The sequence below is a fragment of the Gavialis gangeticus genome, unplaced genomic scaffold (genome assembly GCF_001723915.1).
Source record: "Gavialis gangeticus isolate Ggan-Ray unplaced genomic scaffold, GavGan_comp1, whole genome shotgun sequence".
Classification (NCBI taxonomy): Eukaryota; Metazoa; Chordata; order Crocodylia; family Gavialidae; genus Gavialis; species Gavialis gangeticus.
In genome coordinates this window covers 11,429,516-11,453,759 of record NW_017729005.1, presented here as the reverse complement: position 1 = coordinate 11,453,759, position 24,244 = coordinate 11,429,516, and the positions used below count along the sequence as shown (strand labels likewise).

The following is a 24,244-nucleotide window of genomic DNA, read 5'->3' as shown; positions in this document are numbered from 1 at the left end:
AATATTGTATTTAGAGGCAAGAAATGTATTTGCTAATCCTCAAGTTTATTCCCTTCACCTTTACAAAGCAAGAAAAGTATATACTGTATTTTAAACTCACTCCACCTTTAATATTGTAAACAACAACCTCTCCACTGGGACTAATTATAACCATTGCAGAACTTACTGATGGGGGGGGCGGGGAAGGAAACAGAACCACTGTTGGCCAAGTAATACAAAGAAATAACATTTTCTAATTCTGGATCTCTGTTGTATAGACAACTATGTTTTTCATTACAATTTTTACCTACAATCTTTTATGTTAGTTAGCCATATCACATTATAAAAGGAATACTACCCAGATGTAGCTCTACATCACGAGCCATAAATACCTATGTTGAAAATAAAGAACCTTACCCTCTGAAATATTATATAAATTTCTTCCAATTCAGATTATTGCAATAGAAAAATTCACAAATTCACATTACATTTACGCAAAAGAAAAAAATGATTTTAGTTCTAGGCTGTAAAGCACTGAAGAATCTCTTTATTTTACTGGATTTCCAAAATATATAAAGCAAGCAATGGAACTGAAAGGCTCAAAATAAATCAAGTAACTATTCACTTCAATTTTTTTTCCATCTATATAAATTATTTTACTATACTGTAAAAACGAATTTCAAATGAACTTCAGACTATTCAAAGACTTAGATTTGTGAGAACTGATAAACACTCAAAACACATTTTCAAAGGCTAAATTTTTCACAAGTCTCATTTTTGGATTTATGTTCTTGTGCATCTCTCTTCAGTTTCAAATTACTCAGGAAAAGAATGAGACAGTATCTGTTACAATCATGCTCTGCAGAAGGTCTAAAAGCAGAATCATGGTAAGTTTCACATGCCTATGAATATAGAGAACAGAGAAAGAGCCTGCACCAGGCACAGGATTAAATATGGAAAGGAAAGCATAACTGATGTAGTAATGTATAGTTTTAGTGCCATCAACTGCAACTAGTAATTTGCAAACAAAATAGAGACAAAAATGCCACAACCAGCCACCACTGGCCATGGCAGTAAAGCAGTGTGAGGGCCTAAAACGAACAATTTCTGCAGTCTAAATGTTATTTGGATGGGGGGATAGGGAGGTAGGGGAAGGTGTTAATATAATGGGTGAAAAGATAATCTGTGAACTAAGAACTTAATGCAAAACCACATGGTTTCTTCTTAGTCACACACAAACAGTCCCCAATTCCCTTGCTTGACTGCATAGCTTTTATAAGCAGCAGCAGAATACAATTAAAAAGCCTCTGGGTCAATTTCACTCTGGTTGTTCATAACCATGAGGGAAGTGTGAAACTGTCAAGACTCACATTACATTTCATGTTGATGCTTGGAAAAGCTATGAGGCAAGCAGTCATTAAACTTAGTCACAGGATGGACAAAATAAAAAGCAGATGCAGGGAAGTCTTGAACAGGTATGAAGTCTTCTGCTACCTTCACTTAGGAGACAGATAAGTGAGAAGGAGCATATCAGCAGAAACCAGTACCTCTTACAACAGTCTGGAAGATGTGGGGGGACCCAACAAAAGAAACATTCATCTCTTTCTTTAAGCAGACAATGGAGCTTCAAATTGGTAAAGCTAAGGAGGTAAAAAAAAAGGAGCCCCAAGCAAGGTGCAGGGATAGCATCCTGGTACATACCCATGCTCCTCCTTTTGTTAGTAGTTGAGTTGCTGGGGACTGGGCACCTCTGTAAGAAACTGCATCTTGTCTCTAAAACCTTTTTAGTAACTTCTGGTTTGTACATTTTACTGTACCATAAAATGATTTGGTAAAAAAATGTTTTAAACTCCTGTTGAATTGTTTTCAAGCATGGGAAGAGCTGGATCTCAGTTTCTGATGATCCAGGTAGCTTTCAGAGAGCTGTCTCACTTCAGAGACCTTCTCCCATGTGATTAGAAACTGCCTGTTTACTTTTGTGGGCTCTGATATATGTATCCTAGAAAAGCTTCACATGCTGTTAAAAAAAAAAAAAAAAAGGCTAGATGACCCAGTACAGAATTCTGAACTCACTGAAGGAAGTGGCAAAAGTTAAGGGGCTATGCCTTGCTCAAGTAATGGTAAGCTTATGTCATTTTGTTTTCAGATGGAAATATGGAAAAACTAGTCTAATTACCATGAAAAATAATGCAATGCCACCCAAGGCAACATGTACACAAAGAACAACTAGCCAACTGCTTTACATTTAAATTTATTTTCTCTGTCAAGAAAGTTAAGACACAGACAGATGGAAGTGAATGATACTGATAGAAGTCAGCTAAAAAATCCAGAGGGAAACCAAGAACAAGCAAGAAAGCCAAAAAGTCTGAGTAGCTACAGCTGTTCACAGAAGGGGGGGAGGGGAAGACAGAGAGAGAGAGATTAGGCTGTGCTACTCACAATTCAGTGTCAGACTGTTCAATCTGCAGCCTTCTGGAACTTTTGAGCCTTGCCAGTTCAAAATGAAAGCACAAGGATCATACAGCAACAGTTTTTTAAGCAAAAAAAAATCTCCTGACAGTTAGGCCTGCCCTATTTCAAATAAATATATCAAAGAAAGTACAAAAAATATCTTGCACCATAGTATGGGGGGAGGGGGGTTTGTCCCGTAAGCCAAATCATAAGGAAGATACCTATATGAAACACCTTGGATATAACTTTCATGGAGGTGGTACACTGATATTTCCACTTGTCATTCAGTAAGTGCCTTAGCTTTGTAGGAAGAGCCAACATCAATGGCAAATTGGCCTGTGGAAAGCCCAGCTTGCCATTAATAATCAAAGACCTTATATGAGTGTTATCCATCTTTTTAATCCAGAGGATCCCAGGGAGTAACATTTTCTTCTAACGCAATAATTGCCAAGTCCCTCTCCAGGGTAGTACCAAAACCAAAATTTCTCTATTTCAGCTCACACTTAAGGGGGATGCAAGAATATAATGCATTTCATGTAAATATACTGAAATTATTTACAATTTAGACTCAAGGCACCCTGGGTAGACCTGAGATACCCCTCAGAAAATGTCAACTCTTCGTTTTCACTCACATCTTGACTATGGAAACCTAGAAAAATTCTTCTGCTGCAAAGAACTGAAAGAACATAACAGGTCAGAATGTTTTTGACATTATGGATTCATCTTGTGAATTAAGTGTAGGTGTTTGCATACCGAATACTGCTATTATTGCATGGCACCTTATAACATACTTGAAAAGATCTCATGGCATGGTGGCTGAGAATCCCTATCCTAGAGCAATGAGGGCCAACCTTTTTGCCAGGTGTGCCACAAATTAGCCTCCCACTCTTCAATCCCCTTCCTCTGCCACACCTGGTGCTCCACTTCCTGCATCTTACTTTGTGCTCCCTGCCCAATCTCCTTTTCTGCTTTCTATCTGATCTCCTGCTCTGTTTTCTGCTTCCTACTCTATCTGCTGCTGTGCTGCCTGTCCACTCCCTGATCTGCTGTATACAACACAGATTGCCCGCACCACTTGCATCACTCATGCCACATGTCGGCCATCCCTACCCTAGAGCATTTCATCGCTGATGTTTTAAGCAAAATCATCTGCTCTTTTGGGCAGAGTAGAGTACAGTAATGATCTCAAACACCAACCCAATATACATAAAGTTTATAACCTCAGATTTTTTAGTCCATTCTACTGGAGATTATGCCTGCCACTTTCATAATACAAGCTAGAAGCCATAGGATGGGGCTGGAAGGGGGCTAACAGTGTAGAAATGTCACAGAGAATTTAATTTCTGGAGTACACAATAATGGACTAGCAACAGCAATAAATGGTTAGTCAGGAACACAATACCTGGCTAGCAAACTTTATTTAAAGAAAAAGTTATGCTTTCCTAAACATGGCAAGCATTTCAAGACTTTAGAACCTACTTCAAAAGGAGTAGTCTCCTGCCTGATAGCTAATGTAAATCACACACTTAAATGTCCCAAATCCTCCCCAATGTAAGCATAAATACCATTTTTTTCATTCCATCTCATATTTAGGAATCTTATTCTGAAATGCTAAAGCTTATGTTCTAATATTATATTCTATAGCCCTATGTTTATTTCTGTTCTGCTATTATGCAAATAAATGTACTCAACCATAACTAAAAGATAAATGTGCTAATTACCAAAATTGTGTGCAACTACCACTGAAAAAGGCTAGATAGAGCACAGTAACAGATCTTTTCAAATACAGCTTTCAGTTTCCTACAAGGACAGTAATACACGTTATTCTCCCTTCCTCCCCTCAAGAACACTGATGTTAAAAAAGGGCAGCCACATGCACTTCAAGGAGGACATCTTAAATGTATTAACAGACTTCCATAATCCTATTTCTCTAGTCTAAGGTACTTTTCTACCCTGCTTTCTCCCTGATTTATGACTAACACCTCTCGATACATCTTGATATGACAACCAGCACAATAACCTAGTGACAGTTTAATACCATTCCTGATTCAAAAGCAAATTCTAGGCTCACACTGGTGAAACACCAGGTGCATAACATGCGTTGTTCCTCTGGATTAAATTAACTCAGAAAGGACAAGTAGATTTGACAACTACCTACCTTCTCATGCAGAAGCTGTTGAGTGCCTTGACACAGGGGATGGGAGTTAAAACAAACAAATAAACAGAAAGAGTAAAAGGCATAATGAAAAAGAAACAGACATCTCAGAAAGATTAAAGCAGAACTATAAATCTAACAGCCATCTGAGAAAAAGCTCAATAAAGAATAATGCCTACAAGCTTTCCAGATCACACAGGGCACACACAATGATGCATGCTAGCTAAACAACAGGCCACTTTATATAAAGAAGCATATGAAAACTTTATAGAAAAAAACAATAGAAGGCAACTGCATGGGTATTTTTGTGGCAGCACAGGACTGTCTATTTGGTCAGATAATCTCCATTGCTGTGTATTGTACTGGTAATGCGCCTGTCCTACCACCCCAGAAAAATATGTTTTTCAATTGTATTGCACATATAATAGCCAAGTGACTCACAACCAGGGTACCACAGCACCCTGGGGGGCCTCAAGATCCTTTCGAGGGTGCTGCAGCGTGACATATGATGTTAGTGCTGTTGGCTTTACAAAAATAATTCACAAGATAAACCCAGAGTCAGACCATAGCTGTCATCTTTCTGAGTTCTCTGCAACAGAAAAATTGCTCTATCATTTTTCTTTAGTGAAAAACAAAAATAATGAAAACCTATGAGCTGGCTTTTCCCCCAGGGTGCCTCAAATCTGTCCAGGAGTGGCTCAAGTCTAAAAAATCGAGAACTACTTCATAAACTATAAAATACTATGGTGAATTCTTTGGGAAGCACCTCTATCTGAACTCAAATATTTTAAGGCTGGTCTCATTCTCTCCACTGCATGATAGTAATAGACTACAAAGAAAAATATTCTCTTGGTCTTCTGAATTTCAAGGGTTTATATGCTTGAAACTGAGGACTTCTACTCTGAACTACTAGTTTAGGCCTTTTGTAGGATACATTTCTTAAAACAGTTGAGTGTGGATGCCTGAAGACTTTGCTGCATGGCACACTTAGTATGCTTTAAATCTGTAGAATGTTATGCAGTATTAAAGTTGCCTGTTCTGAGCAAGCAAACAGTGAAGCTTACTATGAACCCTACATGCACAGTTTGTGCTCTGCTGCTAAGGGGCCAGTAAGCAGGCCTCCGAACATGTCATGCTGGAGTGACGTTTTTATATATTTCTGACAACAGCCAAAAACAGCCAAGGGCAGACAAAAGCTTCAACTGGCTGACCGTCTTGCTGAGGATGAAAATTCCTATCCACCTTGACCTGACAAGGGATCTCCAATCTCTCCTTGATTGACTGTCCCAGCTGGGATTGAATCTCCAAGGGCTTCCTGGACATGACAACTGGCAAAACCTAGCAAATCCTTGCCCTGAGCTGTCTAAATCACAGGAACCCCATGCTGCATCATTACAAGCTTCTAGGCCTGGTGAGGTGCTACTTTAAGGATCATGGTGCTGGTATGGGCATCATGCTGGCCCACTTTCAAAAAGGACATGATGCTACATAAGCTTTCTCTTGAAGAACGATGCCCTGTCCAGTGACCTGGATGAATATTCCAAGCCTACTGTTGCTGTGACCTTGAGCTGAGGGGAACCTGGAATCCCAAAAGATCACAGCTTTTGTTACCACCCAAAATGGCTATACCTGGTTTCTCTGGGGTGACAGAGGCAGTTACCATGCCAGGACCTAAACGATGACAGCATTCCCTGGCACTCCATCATCATTTTCGTTGTCGTCTGGGTGCAGTGCACAGTTTGGCACGGAATAGCAGTGTGGCCCACTTTGGGAAAGTGGGAAAGAATGGCTCCTTGGGATTACTCCCCAGGCAATGGAGTTTAGATGGGTAGATAGACCAGCCCTTGAATCAGGAATGCTGGAGGGCTGAAAATTGCTTGCATTATCATTGTGGAGCACAGGGCTAAGATGGTGCAGGCACTAAGGAGCATGGCTGACAGCCCAAAGGTTGCAAATTTGAGGTCAAGGCAGAAGCACTTACAGTGCAGCCTGTCAGAGTCCAACAAATCTGTGAAGTTTGTTAAATACCTTGTCACAAGGACACAAAAAGGAAGGAAGACTTGTGGAATAAGCTGAACATGTGTTGCTTGATACAATACAGTGCAAAAAGTTTTTAACTTTGCTATTACACAAACTTGTGTTTTACTTCTTAAACAGGCAGATGTTCACCTTTAAGCGTATTTAACACATACTAAGTGTCCCACGGAACATGGCCTGTTAGAAAAAGCTTGTTTAAAAACCCTCCTGCGAATTAAAGTGATTTTTAATTGATCCAAGCTATTTCCTGAGACAATTTATCCATAACAGAATATTAGTCAGTCTTTTTACTACCAGACGTAGCAACGAATAAAATGCATTGTATTCAGAAGGTAGAGATACAGAAACAACTGTAATAATTTTTAGCAGCATAGAAGAACTTGTATATAAAATATAAATTAAGGTTGTTTCTGAAATACTACACTTTGAACACTACAGAAACTGACACAACACAATATATTGGGTTCCACTATAGAAAACAAATTTATTTCCCACCAATTGTTAAAAAAATTATGGAAATGTTAATGATCCTTTCTTCTTTTCTGTTTACTGAGTCCTTAGGTAACCCCTGTAAACAACAGCCTACAAGGAAAACATCATCAAGAGCAACTACTGGGCAGAGACCAGTCTAAACAAAGACTCTGGCAGTCAAACAAATTCCTTTCTTTTGTTGAAACACTAAATTGACACACAGACCAAACACAGCATCTTAAAAACAAACTTATTTTTTTAATTAAAGAACTTTTAGATTGCATTCTCTCATAATTTTAATTTACCATTAAAACACTGCAGTAACAGGCGATGCCAAGCACTTTTTTTTTAAATACATTATCCTTGAGAGCTGGAGAATGGCATTTACAAAATAGACAGGGATGTCCGACCATCCTTTGGATTCGAAATCTCAGGGCACCAGAAATACAGAGCCCTAGATTGTCTTTCTCATGCCGCCCTGGAAAGAAATATTGAAGAGAAAAGGGAATAGATATTTTTCAATAGGGATGATAAACACATTCAACAACAGAAGATAAATCAGTTGTTTAAAAAACAAGGATAGAAAATGGTAGAACAGCTAAAAGAAGGAAGAAAAAATCATGAAAGTTGGACCAGAAATGAAAATTTTAAAATCCCTCAGATGCTTTCTAACAAAACTGCTGCCAATAATAGTTCTTCTCCTACAGCAATGTTGCCCTATTCTACTTACAAAAAGATATCAAGCCATAGAGTGGGATTCTAGCAGAAACAACAACTGTGAAACAAAGGTATTGAGCAGTCATGGCAAATTGTACCAGATTATCAGCTATATATTATAAATGCACAGGTAGTTTTCACAAGGATGAAACCCGTTAATAAACTGTTGTATTTCAAAGCTGATTTCTTTATCCTTCAGTGTAGGTCAGTCCTTTATAACATCACACAAAGTATTGTGGAAGGATCTTCATAAATAAAGTAGGGAAAAGGAGAAGAAAAGGCATGCCTCGGGTGGACTTCTATTTCACTTTGTGTACCTAAATAGCAGTTTTCTAGCTGCATTCCTGGGCATTCTTGGCCCTGCCTCTTCACTGTGGCTGCGTAAACAAATTCATAGAAACTGAGCAAGCTCAGTTGGCTATGCACCAGCCAGGCACATCCACATATATCTGAGTACAAGCCAGGAAAAAAGAAGGGTGAGGGGGTAAGCCAGGTCTCATGATTAAGCTCTGTCAGCTCAGTAAGTAGGACATTTGCCCAGGAAACTAGTGACCCAGGTTCCAACACCCTCCACCCTGGAGATTTAAACCCACATTTCTCTTACTTCCCAGCAAAATGCTCTCTAACCACTATACCACAAGCCATGCATTAGCCAGTTCCTTGTCCAAGTCCCCTTGCGTTTAAGACTCACTAGTCACTGGATGGAAAATAATAGAGCAGGGAAGTTTCTGCCCCATTGAAAGCAAGGTTCTAGGCTAGAAGCCAAGGCAGCATGCACCTCACCGAGTTGCAAATGCTCCACCAGTTGGCTGCCCACTTCAAAAGCACTGAAACGAGAATTGGATAATGCATAACCTGTGGTCTGGTAAAAAGTCAGAGAAATGCAGCTTTAAAGTGCCTCTAGGCAAGGATGGGGAGGAGGAGCCCTAGAACTCCTGTTTTTTAGGTAAGTGTTTTAACCACTCACCTACTGGAGTGTTGATATTGTCATCCTTGTCCAGCATTTAACATCCATTAGTCATAGACTTCTGGCCTGCTCTATTTCCATGGCTTAGATCAGCAGTTCTGAACCTTTTTCAGTCAACATACCCCTTGGTCTAAGAGTGAGACTTCATGTACCCCCTTTCAATGGGAAATTAATTTTGTAGGCGCTTCGATCTGTGTTAGACAATGTATGAAATATATCTCACGTATCCCCTGATGAGGCTTCACGTACGTCCTGGGGGTACACGTACCCCCCATTCAGAACCGCTGGCTTAAATGAACATACAGAGCCACAATGGGCAGGTATATATAGTCACATGCCTGCCTAGCCAGTGTGGGGGAAGTAGAATCAGTTCCTGAATGTAACACCCACTTAGCAAGCTAGATATCTGTTTTTTAAGCATGCAAAAGGAAACAGAAGTCCACCCCTTGCCTTTCTTTGCTTCTGATTCCTGTATAGATGTGACAGTGCATCCAGTCTACTATGGTATGACTGTAGTTTCCAAAAAATAGTAATAGGAAGATACTTGAACATACCACATATTGTAAAGTACTTTTTAACTTTTAGCACTTGCTTGTTTTATTTAACACTATCAGTCTAGTGAGACTTAGAACACTAGGTCATAGTCTTTCCTCAGCTAATCAAAGCCTAGAGAAGTCAAACTTGTTGGCATAACCCAGATTGTGCCAACGTGTACTGCTCTTCCACCTTCACAAGTCTCTATGCTCACCCCACCCCAATGTGCTGCCTATTTCCTTTGAGCTTCTCAGTTTTGGGAGGTCGAAGTCTGAAAGTATTCAGCTGAACTCTGAGACACTCCAATCCAGGGGCTAATGTTACCTACTTCTATCTTAACCTTTCTGGAAAAGCAATTTGTTCTGTAATTTGGCATCTAAATCAGTCAAGAGTGTTTAATAACATATCCTTCTATCAGATGGAAACAGGCAAATCCTACACTGATATCACTACCCTTGTATCGACTGCTTGCTAGCTACACAGGTTCACTGTTAAAAAGTGCTAATATCCTTACTCACTAAACAAAGAAAATGGAGTGTACCAAGATCTAAAAATATTACAGTTTTTGTTAAAAACCAAAAACCATAAGTGCACTCCATTGGGTCCCACAGCAATCCAAAGGCATGAACTCATATTTGGATGAATAAGATGCTAAATATATATTTTTTAAACCCCACAAAAATACAATCAAATAGGATTTTTAAGCTACGTGGTTTATAAGCGCCATCTTCCTTAAAAAACATGTATCTTCAAAAAATGAAAGATCCCCTAATTAGAAATAAGAAGCTATATCACATTTATCCACTCTTAAGGATTACTAGTAAATCTTCAGGTTCAATCTTTTGCTTCCTTCTCCCTCAACCAATGGCAAAACTTTGCATTGGCTTCAATGGGAGCAGATTTAGATCTTTCAAACAGGAAATATACAGAAGCATGTTTGTTTGCTGCAATACAACAGACTGTAAAAATTCAGGTATACAAGATAGTGGTTATGCTTGCAAATTATCATCTTTGTAATTGAGAAAGAAGGAGAAAAGGTTTAGGGAACAGTTTTCTAATTAAATGATTTTCAAAACCTGTCATAAGGTATCAGTCTCTAATTAGTGGCAAAAATCATAGCGATAAGTTATGTTGTATGTTTACATTTTGCAAGAGTATTAAGTTTTTCTTCTTGTTGTTTGTATTAAAAATATAGAGAGGTTGATAGTCACATAGCAGACTCCCAATATTGCCTGCATCACCATCAATGTAACTTTTTTTGCCAGGATGTTAAGACAAGGTAAATTTCATTGTAAGATGTGCTCCCTCGCTTCTTACCTTTGATTTTGAGGTTGGATAGAAAAAACCTGGAAAGGTTCTTTAAAGAGTCTACACTACGTAAAGGTCTTTCAAAGTTTCCATAACAAAATAAAATAAAATCTATAGGATTTGGAGTTTGGTCATTAAAAAAAAGCCCAGGATCTGAATTTATCCTTCAAACAAAGCCCACAAACTATCCTCATTTAAATTGGAAAAAAAAAGATCAAATACACACATTCCAACATACATCTGTAATGACAACAGCAATACAAGAGATGCAAAACCATGTGACAAACTAAATTCACCAAATGCTTTTCTCCATTTCATTTGTACTCTGCCCATTTCTTTTCTGCCAAGACTTAACATGCCAAACTCTGGACATTTACAAGCTTTTCCTAAAATACCTGGGCAATGAAGGCTTTATTCCTCCTCCCCCAAAAGTATACTTGGACAAATGATGTATAACAATACACTCTCCCTGGAAATATCAGTTATGATGTACAAAAAGCTAGGTTAAGAGGTTTCTGAAATTATAATTCTTCTCTCCCACAAGACAAAGTTATTTAAGGAAAACCTTCCATCCGTGAAGCCAGTTACTATAGATACAAAAAAAGTAACACATTAATTAAAAAATTAAGAAAAATAAGTTATTTTTAAAAGCTTTCTGCAATATGTCCATGGTATATGCATAATAGTTGATAGAAAAGAAGACATGTTTCCAAAAGAACGTTATTGACTGCCTGTTAGAAAAGCCTGAATTCACAGGCTCTAATGTCACTTCTGAGTAATGTGACTACTAGCCACTTAAAAGAATAAAAATAGGACAAGCCGGGTCAAAAAGTTAACAATGGAGCTGTTATACTCTAACAAGAAGAGAGGCACAGTTTACGTACAACATTTTACCATAAATGAGCAATACAAATGGGGTACAAAATTCCGCCATTATTCAAAGCTGAATAAAGACTTCAGCTTTAATTCTGAATGTATCTCTTTAAGCCAGACAATTAGGTCACTTTGATTAAAGAACATTTGTACACAATATTGAGTAAAAGATCTTAGGCCAAGATCCCATAACAGTATCTAGGCACAGAACTCCTATTCAGATTCATGGGACTGTCTTGAGCTTCAGCATCCAAATTACAGATAGACAGTGCGTGAGAAAAAATTAAACAAATTGTCCTATTCAGACAAATATATATCAGAATAGGGAAGAAACTTTTGATGAGGTGAAATATGAGAGAAAGCAGGAATTATTGCCTGCCACCCTCATGCTGCCCCAAAAAAACAAATCTAAATTTTCTTAGTAAGTGTTAATTAAGGAGTTTCACTGCTTGGAACATTAGCAGCTTTTAAGTCATCTCCATAACTAAAGCCAATACAGAAAACAGCCTCTGAAGAAAAAAAAGTCCCCCCCATGCACACCATACCACACATATCCGCACACCCACTGCACTTTCACATGCCCATTATTCTTGCTTCACTATCAGACAAGTTCACAATCTCATTATATAAACACCCATTACAAACTGGAGCATTGATTTCTCTCAAAATTTCCATTTGAAAAACAAATGTCTTCAAAAAATTGATGGTAAGGAAATCAAGATAAAGTGAAGATGTTTTGGAGAACACATGCACAGAAAAACAAGAGTACTAATGGCTTATAAGATTCCAAATAAATAGTGCTTTTAGTGGGTTAAGTTTCTTGTCCTTGTTAAGAGCTAATACAATGTTCCCAGAAAGCTCTATGTTTCACTGCATAGTGTAACCAGATATTTTCAAGAATAAGAATACGAAAAGAATGAAAACTTAAACCATGCAGCTGACCTCAAATATGACAGTTATTTCAAATAATCACATGAAAAATATTTTTTCATCCAGTTATTTGCTATTTCCTATATTAACCCCTCTGGATTAATATGGTCAGATCCAAAAATATGAAATTAAACGGCATGCAGTTTTAGAGGCAAAGCATTTTATACATAGGCTGACCATAAGGAAATCCAGGATGCTGCCCCACCCATGCTCTCACAAGTCAGGCGGACTGGGCAGCATGATGGACAGGCAGTCGTGCCTGCCTACCTGCCTGCAAGGCACTCCACACTGCTTCAACTCCCATCCAGACTGAACCCTGCACCCCTGTGTTTCCAGGGCACCTATTATAATGCTCAACAGCCAGTCCACACCAGCCTCTGAAATCTGGGACTGTCTTGGCTAAACTAGCACATATGGCCACGCCATTTATATACCAACACACATACACACTTTCTTCAAAAACTTTATTTTCTTGCATAGCACAACCCCCCAAGTAAGATATGCATCTGGTTTTAGGAATGCAGAATGAAGAAAAAAGGTTTTTTTTCCAATCATGGCTGAATACTGACCACTGTAGAGACTGTGACTGTGAGAGGGTTAGCACAGTGAACTCCACCCTCTCCTTCCTTGAGGCCAGGAGAGGAAGAAGCATAGCAGCCATCTTAAGGCAAAGTCTCCCCCATGTTTCTATTCCAGCAAAGAAAAAAAATCAGCTCCACTACTTATGACATGCACCCCAATTTTGGAGGGCTGACTTTGTGGGAGTAGGAGGGTAAACATGGAACTACCCACTGAAAACATATGGCCTGCTACAAAACTGAATTAAGAGAATCATAGAAAAATAGGGTTGAAAGGGACTTCTGGAAGTCATCTAGTCCCACCTTCCGCTTGAGGAAGGATCATACTTAACCAAACTACCCCATACAAATTCTTGTCTAACCTATTCCAAAAACTTGTCACACAACTAGAAGGCATATCACCCCAGCCTGCCACATGTAAAGCAGGGGGACAATGGCAGTCAGTGTCCTGCTTCAAGGATTGTTAAAATAGGCTGTGGAAAGCGCCATGCCCTACAGATGAAGGCAAGCACGCCCCCCCACCAACCACCCACAGTCCATATCAATCAGACCATGGCATAAAATGCCTTTCTGACCACACATGTGGAAATCTGTCTGACCCTAAATGGAGGGACAAGACTCAGACTGCAGACTCATATTGAGTCCGATTCCCCAAGATGACTACATCCTTCTTCACAGTGATGTCATTACACCAGCTGTCACCCATTTTGCATCTGTGTTTTTAATTTTATTTATTATTCTTCCTGGGGTGCAGCACCTTGCATCTGTCAGCACTGAACTTCATTCTGTTAGCTCCAGCCCAGCTTTCCAATCTGTCAAGATCCTTCTGAATTGCTCTCCTGTCCTCCAAAGTATTCACAATCCTTCCCATGCTTGTGTCATTTGCAAATTTGCTCAAGAAGCTCTCATGTACTTCCAAAAAATAGATCTTAACTGGGACTGTTATATGAATGTCAACTTACTGTTTATAATTTAGTTTTGGCAGAGTTTGGCATACAAAACATAGCACTTGGACAATGTCTAGATGTTCCAGCAATTACTGTGCGTGTCCAAGTATTATTATCCCTACAGCCAGCTCCACTAAGTTTAAAACCTCCTGCCATTCGGGCATGGATCCATTTATAATTACCCTATGCTTGTGGCTATTGACCCAGTTGTCTATCCACCTTACATTAGTTGTGTCTATATTTCTCCAATTTGTTTATGAGAAGGTCATGTGGAACCTTGTCAAGCCTGGCTGAAGTCCAGATACACTATATCCACTACATTCTCTTCATCTACTCAACTAATTATTTTTGTAAAAAAGAGACCAATTTTTTGGCACAATTTGTTCATAGCAAATCCATGCTGGCTGGTCATGATCAGCCTTTCCTTCTTCATCCACTTACAAATAATCTTCCTTATGACATGATCTAGTAACTTCCTGGGCATCATGGTGAGGCTTACCAGGCTATAGCTCCCCAGGTCTTTCTTTCTGCCTCACTTGTTTCCCATGACTTTGTACATATTATTGCCAAGGGCTCTTAGATCTCCTCTGCCAATTCCTTCAGTACCCTGGGATAAAGCTCCTCAGGCCCTGCTGACCTTACTTCATTCAGACCCATCAAAAGTTCTTCAGTTCTTCCTTTTTTTGTCTCCTCATTCAGTCTGTCACCTTCCTTTATCCAGGCAATTCTTATTATCCAAATACCCTGCAGTTTAATTATTTTGTGAAGACTGTAAGCAAAGTAACTGTTGAGGTCCATCTTTTTTGCATCTTCTGTTTAGAGTTCACCCTAGCTATTTAACAGTGGACTCACAACTTCCTTGGTCTCTCTTCTCTGGCCAACATATTTATAGAACCTCTTCCGATTGTCCTCGTCTTCACTCACCAAGTACAGCTCATTTATTACTTCTGACATCCTGATTTCATCCCTGTAAGTTCTTTCTATTTCTTGGTATGCTTCCTTAGTGACCTGGCCATCTTTCCATTGCCTTTATGTTTTCCTTTTGCATTTGAGGCATACTATAAGCTTCTTGTGCAGCCATCTGCTTTTCCCCTTGTGCTTCCATCATGTCTGATTAGCTTCTTGTTGTGGGGGTTCAGTACTGTTGGGTGTCCTCCTTTAGAGGCTTCCAGCCCCTCTCAGTGCCTTTATCCTTCAGTCTGTCTTCCCATGGCACCATGCTTACTACCTCCTTAAGACAGTTAAAATCTGCCTTTTTAAGTCCAGTGTCTTAACTCTGCTGATTTCATGCTTTCTTCATCTCAGATCATGAATTCTATCATATTGCGACTGCTTCCTGCCTTCACATCCCCCACCAGTTCTTCCCTGTTGGTCAAGACAAGATCCAAGACACATGATCCCTTAGTTGTATCCTTAACTTTCTGGAACTCAAAGGGAGCTTTCATTGAAATAAGAAGTATATTTCATATCAAACCCATAAATCTTCCTTTTCCAATAAGAAAGCACTAGTGATTTTAACGTTTGTTATATGTACACATGAACTGTATAATAGAAAGACTTAAGGTCAATTAGGTTGCAAGGCTGCAAAGCACTTAACAGACAGAAAATGACAAAATTAAGACTGGCTTGCAACCTGAATTCAGCCCCTTTGTGCATATTCACTGTGATCCAGTTTTTAATCACAAGATCATACAATATTTCACCACAGAACCTCTTCCTCATTCAGTGAGCAAAAACATTTACTTAACTCATTTTCTCTTCATTGTTCACTGTGTAGCCTTATTTACTCTAAACTATTCAAACCAAAGCTGAAAGGAAAATAATTGATTTTCTTATGGGCTCTATTCTATTACAAATATGACTACAGTATCAAATTAATCAGCAACATTAATTCTCATAATGCCCAGGTATAGGTGTACTGTATCCCACACTACAGGTGGGGAAGTAGAGACAGACTAAGGTCAAATTTTGTCTATTAATTTTGGATGCCCAATGTGAAGCATCAAAGCTAAGATTTTTCAGGACACTTATCATAAAGCATCTTATGAATTCAGTACACAACAGTTGTTTTCAGAGACAGCTGTGAGAATGCTCAGCACTTGTGTAAAACAGGCCCTATACTACTGGGCACCCAGGAAATAACACATTTAGTGAACACAGGTGAAAAGTTTGTCTTAAAAGACTTGTCTTACATCAAAGGATCTTTGTGACAAAAACAAAAACAGAGTCTGATTCTCCAGGGGAACACTTAACTGCCTTAACCATAAGGCTCCTTCTTCTTTTCACAGTCTACAGTCTTATTCACTACACATATTACTGCTTCTACACCAAATGAGGCAGGAATCCTAGACTACAGCTTCCTTAACTACATGACTGTGATTGATCCTGTAAGCAGCTCCATCTTGTGTACGGAATGAGCCTGGCGTCCTGCAGAAAATACAGTATGTTTCATGGGCAAAGACTGATTGTGCCTAACTTCTGAGCATTCAAAATTATCATGTGAACAATCACCTGGGGCAAAGTTGAAGTAATTCATAGCAGTGGTAGGGCATCAACTTCTACATGTGGTAGCACTAGAGGGGGATGAGAATACACATCATCAGAAGGCTTCACAGACACTTGCACACAGAAGAGGAATAGCATAATTTGGGAATCTTAGATTCTGTTCCAGGATTGGGAGCAAAGAATCCACTTCAGTAAGCCAAGATTCTTCTGCCTGTTCCCCTCAAACGTGACATCTTTTTCTCCACTCTCCCAGTCTATTTCCCACCCTCAGTTCCCTGTACAGACCCAACTGTATTCTCCCTTCCTGCATAGTCCCCGTCTCAGAAGCCTCATGCAATGCTAGTTTTTCTTGCCCAGTTAATTCTACTTGCTGGATAAAGCCTGACTCTCTACCTTTACCCATTTACCTTACCAGCTGATCCCAGGTTCTCCCAACTCCTTGTTGGATCCATCTGTCCTGTAGCTCAATGACTCTCAGATCTATTCTCCTCCACCCACTCCTTTTACTTACCCAATTTATCCCCTGTAACTTCTTTTTCAAATCCATTTCCTCTCCTCCATTTTACCTACACAGTGGATATGTACTATCCTCTTTGTCCAGCCAGTCCTAGCACCCCTCTCCTCCACTGCCCTAAAATCTTCATCTCGGCTTAGTGCTCCCTTCAGCATACAGGCTACTGGTCTCCTCCCCTCTTTCTACCACTTGTTCCCAGTCCCTTTTTCCTAATCCTTCTATCTTCCAGCCAGGCTCCATGCCTACCCATTACTAAATCAAAGTTTCTCTCCCCATCTAGTCCAAGTCTCCTGCTCTAAATCTATCTTTTCGCTTCATCCTCACCTATCTTGGTGTCCCTTCTGCATTTCAATACAACAGATTATTGTTCTGCATGATGTGAGCACCAAACAGGAGGGGAAAGGGAGGAGGAGAGAAGAGATAGAGGAAGACAACACAGAAGAGACAAAGTTCCACTCAGTTCTAGCACCACCCCAACTCACAGAAGCTGGAAGCATCCATCACACAAAGTCCAACCTCCTGCCCTAGGGTGGATGGGATGTATTTTGCTGGTCAGAGCAAGGAATACAGGTGCAGTCTTAACTAGGACAGCACTAGGAGTTGTTGAAGTTTTAAGCATATTTAGTAAGGATGGGCTCTCCAAAGGTTCTCACTGCTAAATCAAAATAATTCTATACTGAGCATGTGCAAACTGAGATTTTGTTCTTAATTTGAGTGGATTTTCACAGGGACAGCAAAGGATACATCTATGACAAAAAGGCCACTGCCAGGAAAATGACATATCCTTACTCCAATGCATGTGGTATTAGAACAGTTCAAAGAAAAATCTCAAAGTGTTTTATTTACGCAGGCAAAGCACCACCACAGAAAATTTCAGCCCAATACTTAAAGTTTCGCAAAGTTGGGAACAACTGAAAATAGACTTGCAATGGACAATCTTAATAAAAAGTGTTCCCTATCATTACACATACAGTTTGCTGTATAAGGCTCTCAGTACAAAACTGGTTTTCAAAAGTCTACTGATCAGATTCTGTCACTAAGTTCAAAATTTAAAAAGTTAGGATTAATCTCTTGGCACAAATAAACTAAGAAATCTGAGAACTCTTTGGTATTTTCTTTTGACACTCCTGATCTCTGCTGCAGCACAAAAGGTACATGTTTTCTTTTCACTATTTTTAGCACAACAACTGTCATCCTCCAGAAATGATGGCTCGTCTCTTGGGCCACACTAGTATGATCATCTACATCACAAAGTGATTAGAGAGGAGGCCAGAACTCTGGTGGCAGAAATCGTATTCCAAACTAAACCAATCACTGTATAAATATTGGAAGGCCTATCCCGAAGCTGAGATGGAGACACAGAAGGTTCTCTATTCCTTCACCACAGCATCTGCAAAAGTCAGTCAGTGGAACTGTGCCAAGCAGTGCCCAGCCTGGTGAATCTGGCTGTTTGTGTGAATCACAGTATTTACTGCTATGAGGAATTTTCTATTTTTTTCATAGAAAGGCTGAGTGAATCTAGACTGGATTGACTGTATCCACAGAATAAATTCTACATCAGGAAGGGAGGGGGAAAGTGACCAATTTCCTTCACTGAATTTCAGCCAGTTTTGCTCAATGAAGATCCAGAAGTGCTTGAAGAACTTTGATTAACTGCCTACAATTTGACCCTTGTCTTTCACTTAAAATTTAGTAGGGATACTCAAAGCCTCATTTTGGGTGGAAAACCCAACAACACTCACTAAAAGCTACGTATGACAGTTTATTTTAAAGATGCTAGAGTCCTGCTCAGGAAAATGTCTTCATAATGATAATCTTGCCTATGTCCCTCATACTCAAACCTTCATTTAGTAAAAAGGTTATGGTGAAGTAATATAATATCTGAAATCCTAAAATGTCCTGGTTATACTGCAACTATATCTAAAAAAAAATACAATTTTCCCCTTGTTGGTTTTTGACCTATGGTGAGAGTAGACAAAAAAGTGATACGTCCACACTAATTCTTTTAAATCTTTTGCTGACTCTGCTGCCACTGAACACAAGCTTTTCTAAATATTTTCACATACAGGCAGAGATAAATAGATTTTCTCCTGAGATGGAGTCTTGGGGGAATTGCACCAATATATGTACAGTTTCTTTTTGTTGTTTTTAAAAATACTGCAAAAGCCTTGACAATATTTTGATCAGAACTGTTTATAGAATAAAATAAGAATATATGTGTTTAACAAACTGGGAGAAAACCTTCCTGCACTTTGTAACATGATACTTGTTATATGTGGGTATTAGGTGTGGCCCACCACAGGTTAAGACTGACATTGCTGTACCCTAGCCAGGTGCCTTTCACCTCACCTAAATTTTTTTTAAGTTTCATGACAGAAAAAATTAGAGATTTGAGCTCAATTATGATTCTTGGTATTTCTATTATTTGTAACTATGCAGGATTTTGCCTTGTTATTGAGTGGAAGGTGATGCAAGGAGAAACTTAAATAAAGATAATAGTGCTGTTGTTTTTCATCATCCTATGCAGGTTCACAGGGGGAGAGGAAAAAAAGTATCTAATAGTGGGAAGTACAGAAAGTTTCAAAAGTAGTAATTAGATCTTCAGGTGGGAGATTTATAGGTATGACCTGGCCATCTGGATGAATGACACTATCTGCCATAAAGCACCTAAGAGAAATGAAGACATTGGCAGGAGGGGAGGCCAACTAATATCTTGTGAAAGGAAACTACATTTTGATTGCCAAACTGCAAGCCTAAAGAGCTCTACAAAATGGATCAGCTTTAAAGATATAAAATTGGTACCAGCAAGCAAACCACCTTTCAGCCACAGGGCTAGAAACTGAAAATATATGATAATGTGTCCATTTCACTTAAAGGGTCTCCTTAATTCTTCCTTTCCTATAATGGAAAAATAAGGAGTCTACAATACAAAAGATTGGGTTATTCTAGCTAAGGAGAACAACTTTCAGTCTTGCATTCACACAGAAACATCCTTATGCACAATTATACTTTAGGAAAAAATTAGGAAAAAAATTATAAATGTGGAAGATCTGACTGAGCAGGGACAACTTAAAGACCTCAACTGGTCATCACTAAGAGGTTTGTCTTTTTTCTAAAACTGAAGCAGCACTTTTTTCTAACACTACTACTACCTTAGTGAATGGCAGGATTTAGATCCAAGGCATGAGATAACATACCAATCTATCCCAGGTACCACCAGATTACCAGAGGTCCAGATCTACTAAGAAATTAGTCTGAAATTCTTAAGTAAATCATGGGAAGGAAGTGTACTACAATTCCTAAAAGTATCCCAGTTGTAGAGCTTGTTAAGAGTATTTATGGCTCTTATGCTGTACTTGATGCAACAAAAAATATTTATTCAGAATGCACTGGGTGCTCCCAAGGTTGCACAAATTGAAGGCCTTATCACCTCCTGTTTGTTGGCACTGTAATAAGATAAAGTGACCCTGACGCTTATGCTGCAAGGCTGCCAACAGTCAGGCAGCTCAGGTGAGGGGTAGACACGGTGTATGTTATTTATCCATTAAGGTTAGCTTAAATTCCTCCCTTTGCTCTTTGCAAGAACTGCAGTAGTTACCATTTCTGTAAAATCATGAGCTTCAAAGAGTAAGTTTGTGCAAAAAACAGAGCAGTGGAATTTGGATCCATATAAGCTAGCAGTCAAAAAAACAACAGCTCATCACCACAGGGATAAATGTATATAGAATCAAAGAAACGTGGACTCCCCCCCTTGCTAAATATACTTACAGTACAGACAAACGTACTCTAACTGCTGTAAAAGGGAAGGGGGGAGCTACTGCAGCTCTGCAGTGCACCTCAGCTGTTATGATGATCTAACTGCACTACCTGTAGTAATACAAGTTAGCTAAATTGTTTCCTTGCTAGCCAACCTTAGGAAAGCATGAAGTTGAAGCAGTAGTTCTGCCATACAAAATCATTTAGCAGCAGCAGATGCAATGTAACAGCTTTTATCCATATCCCTTCATATCGATGGAACTGTTACCTCAGTCTATACCCTTAGAGAAGGCCTGTCAAAACTACTCAAAGAATGCCAGACCTCAATTCCCCCCTCCCTTTACAACCTCCACAATAACTCCTTTCCAGATTCTGTACATCTCCTCTTATTTCATTACTTCAGCACCCACCCTAACACAATACATCTATCTAGCATTGTCAGGTCTTGTATTGTCTAGCCTTGCAGCATTGACAAGTTGCTAGCTTCTATAATTACATAGATTACTGGAGATACTGCAAAGTATACATTATTCAGAAATATGTACATGCTCCAATGCATTTACCTTTTTGTTTTATTTTCTCTTAGCTTCAGGTGAAAAAAATATGAATGAAAAATGATCGCAAAAAGACAGACAGCCAGGTACAGGTCCAATGGAAGAAGATCACAGAGCTAAGGCACAAAATTACTCAGATTCATTTGGGATAGAAATAAAAATTCACTAGTAATGAACCTCTATATTTAAAATAAATATACAGAAAACCTTAGGATAGTAATGCAAAATGGAGTATTCTGGAATGTTTGTGAATGCATTTTATTCTCTTTGCAAAGAAGCAAGCTACTTAAGCTCATAAAATACATGTCTAAAGTTAAGACATCTCCAAGGCCCACCAAAATAGCAAAGTGACATTTGGGGAAAAATTATGTGGGATAATCCTAGATATTTTATTTTTCAATACTGGAGAATGGGAGGGTAAAGAGAAAAGGGAAAAGTAGATAAGGGTGCAGCAAGTATGAACACACATCCTTTCGTAGCCCCACATTTGCTCCCAAAAGATTTAAGTAAAGCAGCAGGTTGTGCTAGAAAAATAGTCTGCCTTCATTTACTCCTGCAGCAATCTTTAACACAGGTGCAATTCACATGCCTCTGGCAGTAATCTAGAGCAGTAACCAACCCCTTAAGATGATATCTCTTTTTTGGCAGCACTCTGCTCACCTCCTCAAGCATATCAAGCTTATAATGGACAGTTCAATCTCTAGCTAACATACAGCTTTATCCTGATTGACAAAGAATCCTTGTTAACATGAGCACAAGAAATTAAAAACCAACAGATGTAAAAACATAGAACAAACAAAAAAGAGAAAAGAACAGACTCCAAAAAAAAGGAAAAGAGGGAAAAAGACAACAGAGAGATTGAGAATCGCTACCTACCATCATGGCTTCTAAAGCACCGCTTTTTTTGTGTGTTCCCTATTTTCCTGTACAGACATGCACTTCCAAAAACTACATCTTAACTGGGACTGTTAAATGAATGTCAACTTACTGATTATAATTCAGTTTTGGCAGTGTTCAGCAGACAAAACACAGCACTTGGACAATGTCTAGGTATTCCAGCAATTACTGTGTGTGTCCAAGTACTACTATCCCTACAGCCAGCTCCACTAACATAGTTCTGTGCTTCAAATAGATTATGCTAAGATAGAAAGCCGCAGTTCCTGTAGCACAAGAGTTTTCTGAGATTTTCCATTAGCACTCAAATGCCATTAAAATAACAATTCTATATTTTCGTATAAAAATATGCCACTAAAATTCAAAGAAAAAAATAGTCTAAACAGGTATACTGGCTTTATCTATGCAAGATTAGGCACACAACTCTAGCAAACTAAAGATTAATATTAAACACTGAAGACAAATATTCGGACTTTGGCACCTAAAAAGTTAGGTACCTACACTAGCAATGCAGTTTCTAAACTACCTGTGAACCGTACTTAAGTCAATAAAAGGAAGAGAACTCAGCACCTCTGTAAGTCATGACTTCTACAGACATACTTTTTTCCCCAACTGAAAATATATGGGGCAAATAACCTTCAAAACCATTGGTGTTTACTAGAATTTTCATCTCAGATCTTAATTATGAGAACTACAATATAAAATATGTTATAAATCAGTACTTGATTAATAAACATATTAGTATCCAAATTAGTTTAAAAAATTAAAAATTATCAATAAGTGATAGAGCTTGAAGTTGCTAAAGCAATTTCTGTGAAAACAGAAGCCTTTTAAAGCAGGTCACATTTAAAATGATGCATCTAATAAGAAGCTGTATCTAAAATGTGCCATTTATGTACAATATCCATTTTAATACTTCCATATTTTGTGCTCTCTCATTTTAGTATATTGTGCCTTTAAACTGCATGTGCCTCTTCGGTGCCTGCAGAAGCATGAGCCGGCTGTGTGTAAACAAATGACACACTGAAAACATAACATCATGACCGCATGTTGCATGCAGCAGGCAGTGATATCTTTCTTTGGGCTACCCAAGAATATAATGGGGTTAGAAAATCAATTGCAGCCTTGGATCAAAATATTTCTTAGCAGATCCAACTGAGGAGGGGAAATTAGGCCAACCCAGAGTTCAGCTGCCTCTCTCCTTTTGTTGCAGTTTCTCTACCACATGCACATGCACACCCCTATCAGCATCACTGCTCTGACAGGAAGGGTGGGTGCATGGCTGTCAACTGCATTTCACCACTGACTGTCCTTGTTTTCCCCTTGGCTGTTAAACCAAGGTCCTGCGGTCCGTAGCACTGCCCGAGGTATGCTCTACCTGGGCTAGATTTTTCCAACCACGCCTCGCTATTGTCTGAGCTGCAACACTCAAACATTGTCATTTCAGAGCCCCATTTACTGGGCAAACATGAAAATGTGACAGAAGGACAACAAAACCAGTGGTTTTTAACGGCCTCATTGAAAGGCACTTCTCTGCATTTTGAAATAAAAGAATGTGCTTTCTCCTCCCTTTGCATACGCTATTGTACAAACAGACTGGGGTTTTCCAGAGCTTGAGACCTCTCTCTTGGCTACATGATGTTGTGCAGCTCCAAAACAAACTGACATCTCTCCAAGGCCCAGGGGTTTAAGGGTAGAAAATATCCGGATCTGCATAACGGTCACGCTCTGAAATTCCCAAGCCCTTTCTCTGGGGGTTGCCATACCACAGCACAGTCCCTCCCTGCCTCTCCGGGTGGCAACCGCAGCCGGCAAGAGCCCCGGGGGGGCGAGCCCATGCGAGGGTGGCCGCTCTGGGGTGAGCCACCTACGGCCAGTTGTCCGGGGCTGCTGCCCCGAGGGCGCCCGCCTCCCCCCGCACCTGCCGCACCGCCGGGGCCCCAACCCTGCCGGGCACAGGTGCATGGCATAGGAGCCCGGCCCGCGCCCGCCACGCACGGACACAAAGGAAGCCCTTACCTTGATGATGCTGCTCCGGCGGGGGATGCCGGACTTGCCCTCCCGCTGCTGGCTC

General features: G+C 39.5%; 1 protein-coding gene across 1 annotated transcript in view; it reads right to left on the bottom strand.

Annotated features, from left to right (window-relative positions):
* PLCL2 (phospholipase C like 2) overlaps positions 1 to 24,237 on the bottom strand; it is a 253,391-nt gene extending 229,154 nt beyond the window's left edge. Inside the window, exon 1 of the mRNA XM_019508677.1 lies at positions 24,190 to 24,237. The gene's annotated coding sequence lies outside the window, so the exon portion shown is untranslated. The remainder of the gene's footprint in view (positions 1 to 24,189) is intronic.
* Positions 24,238 to 24,244: the final 7 nt, after the last annotated feature.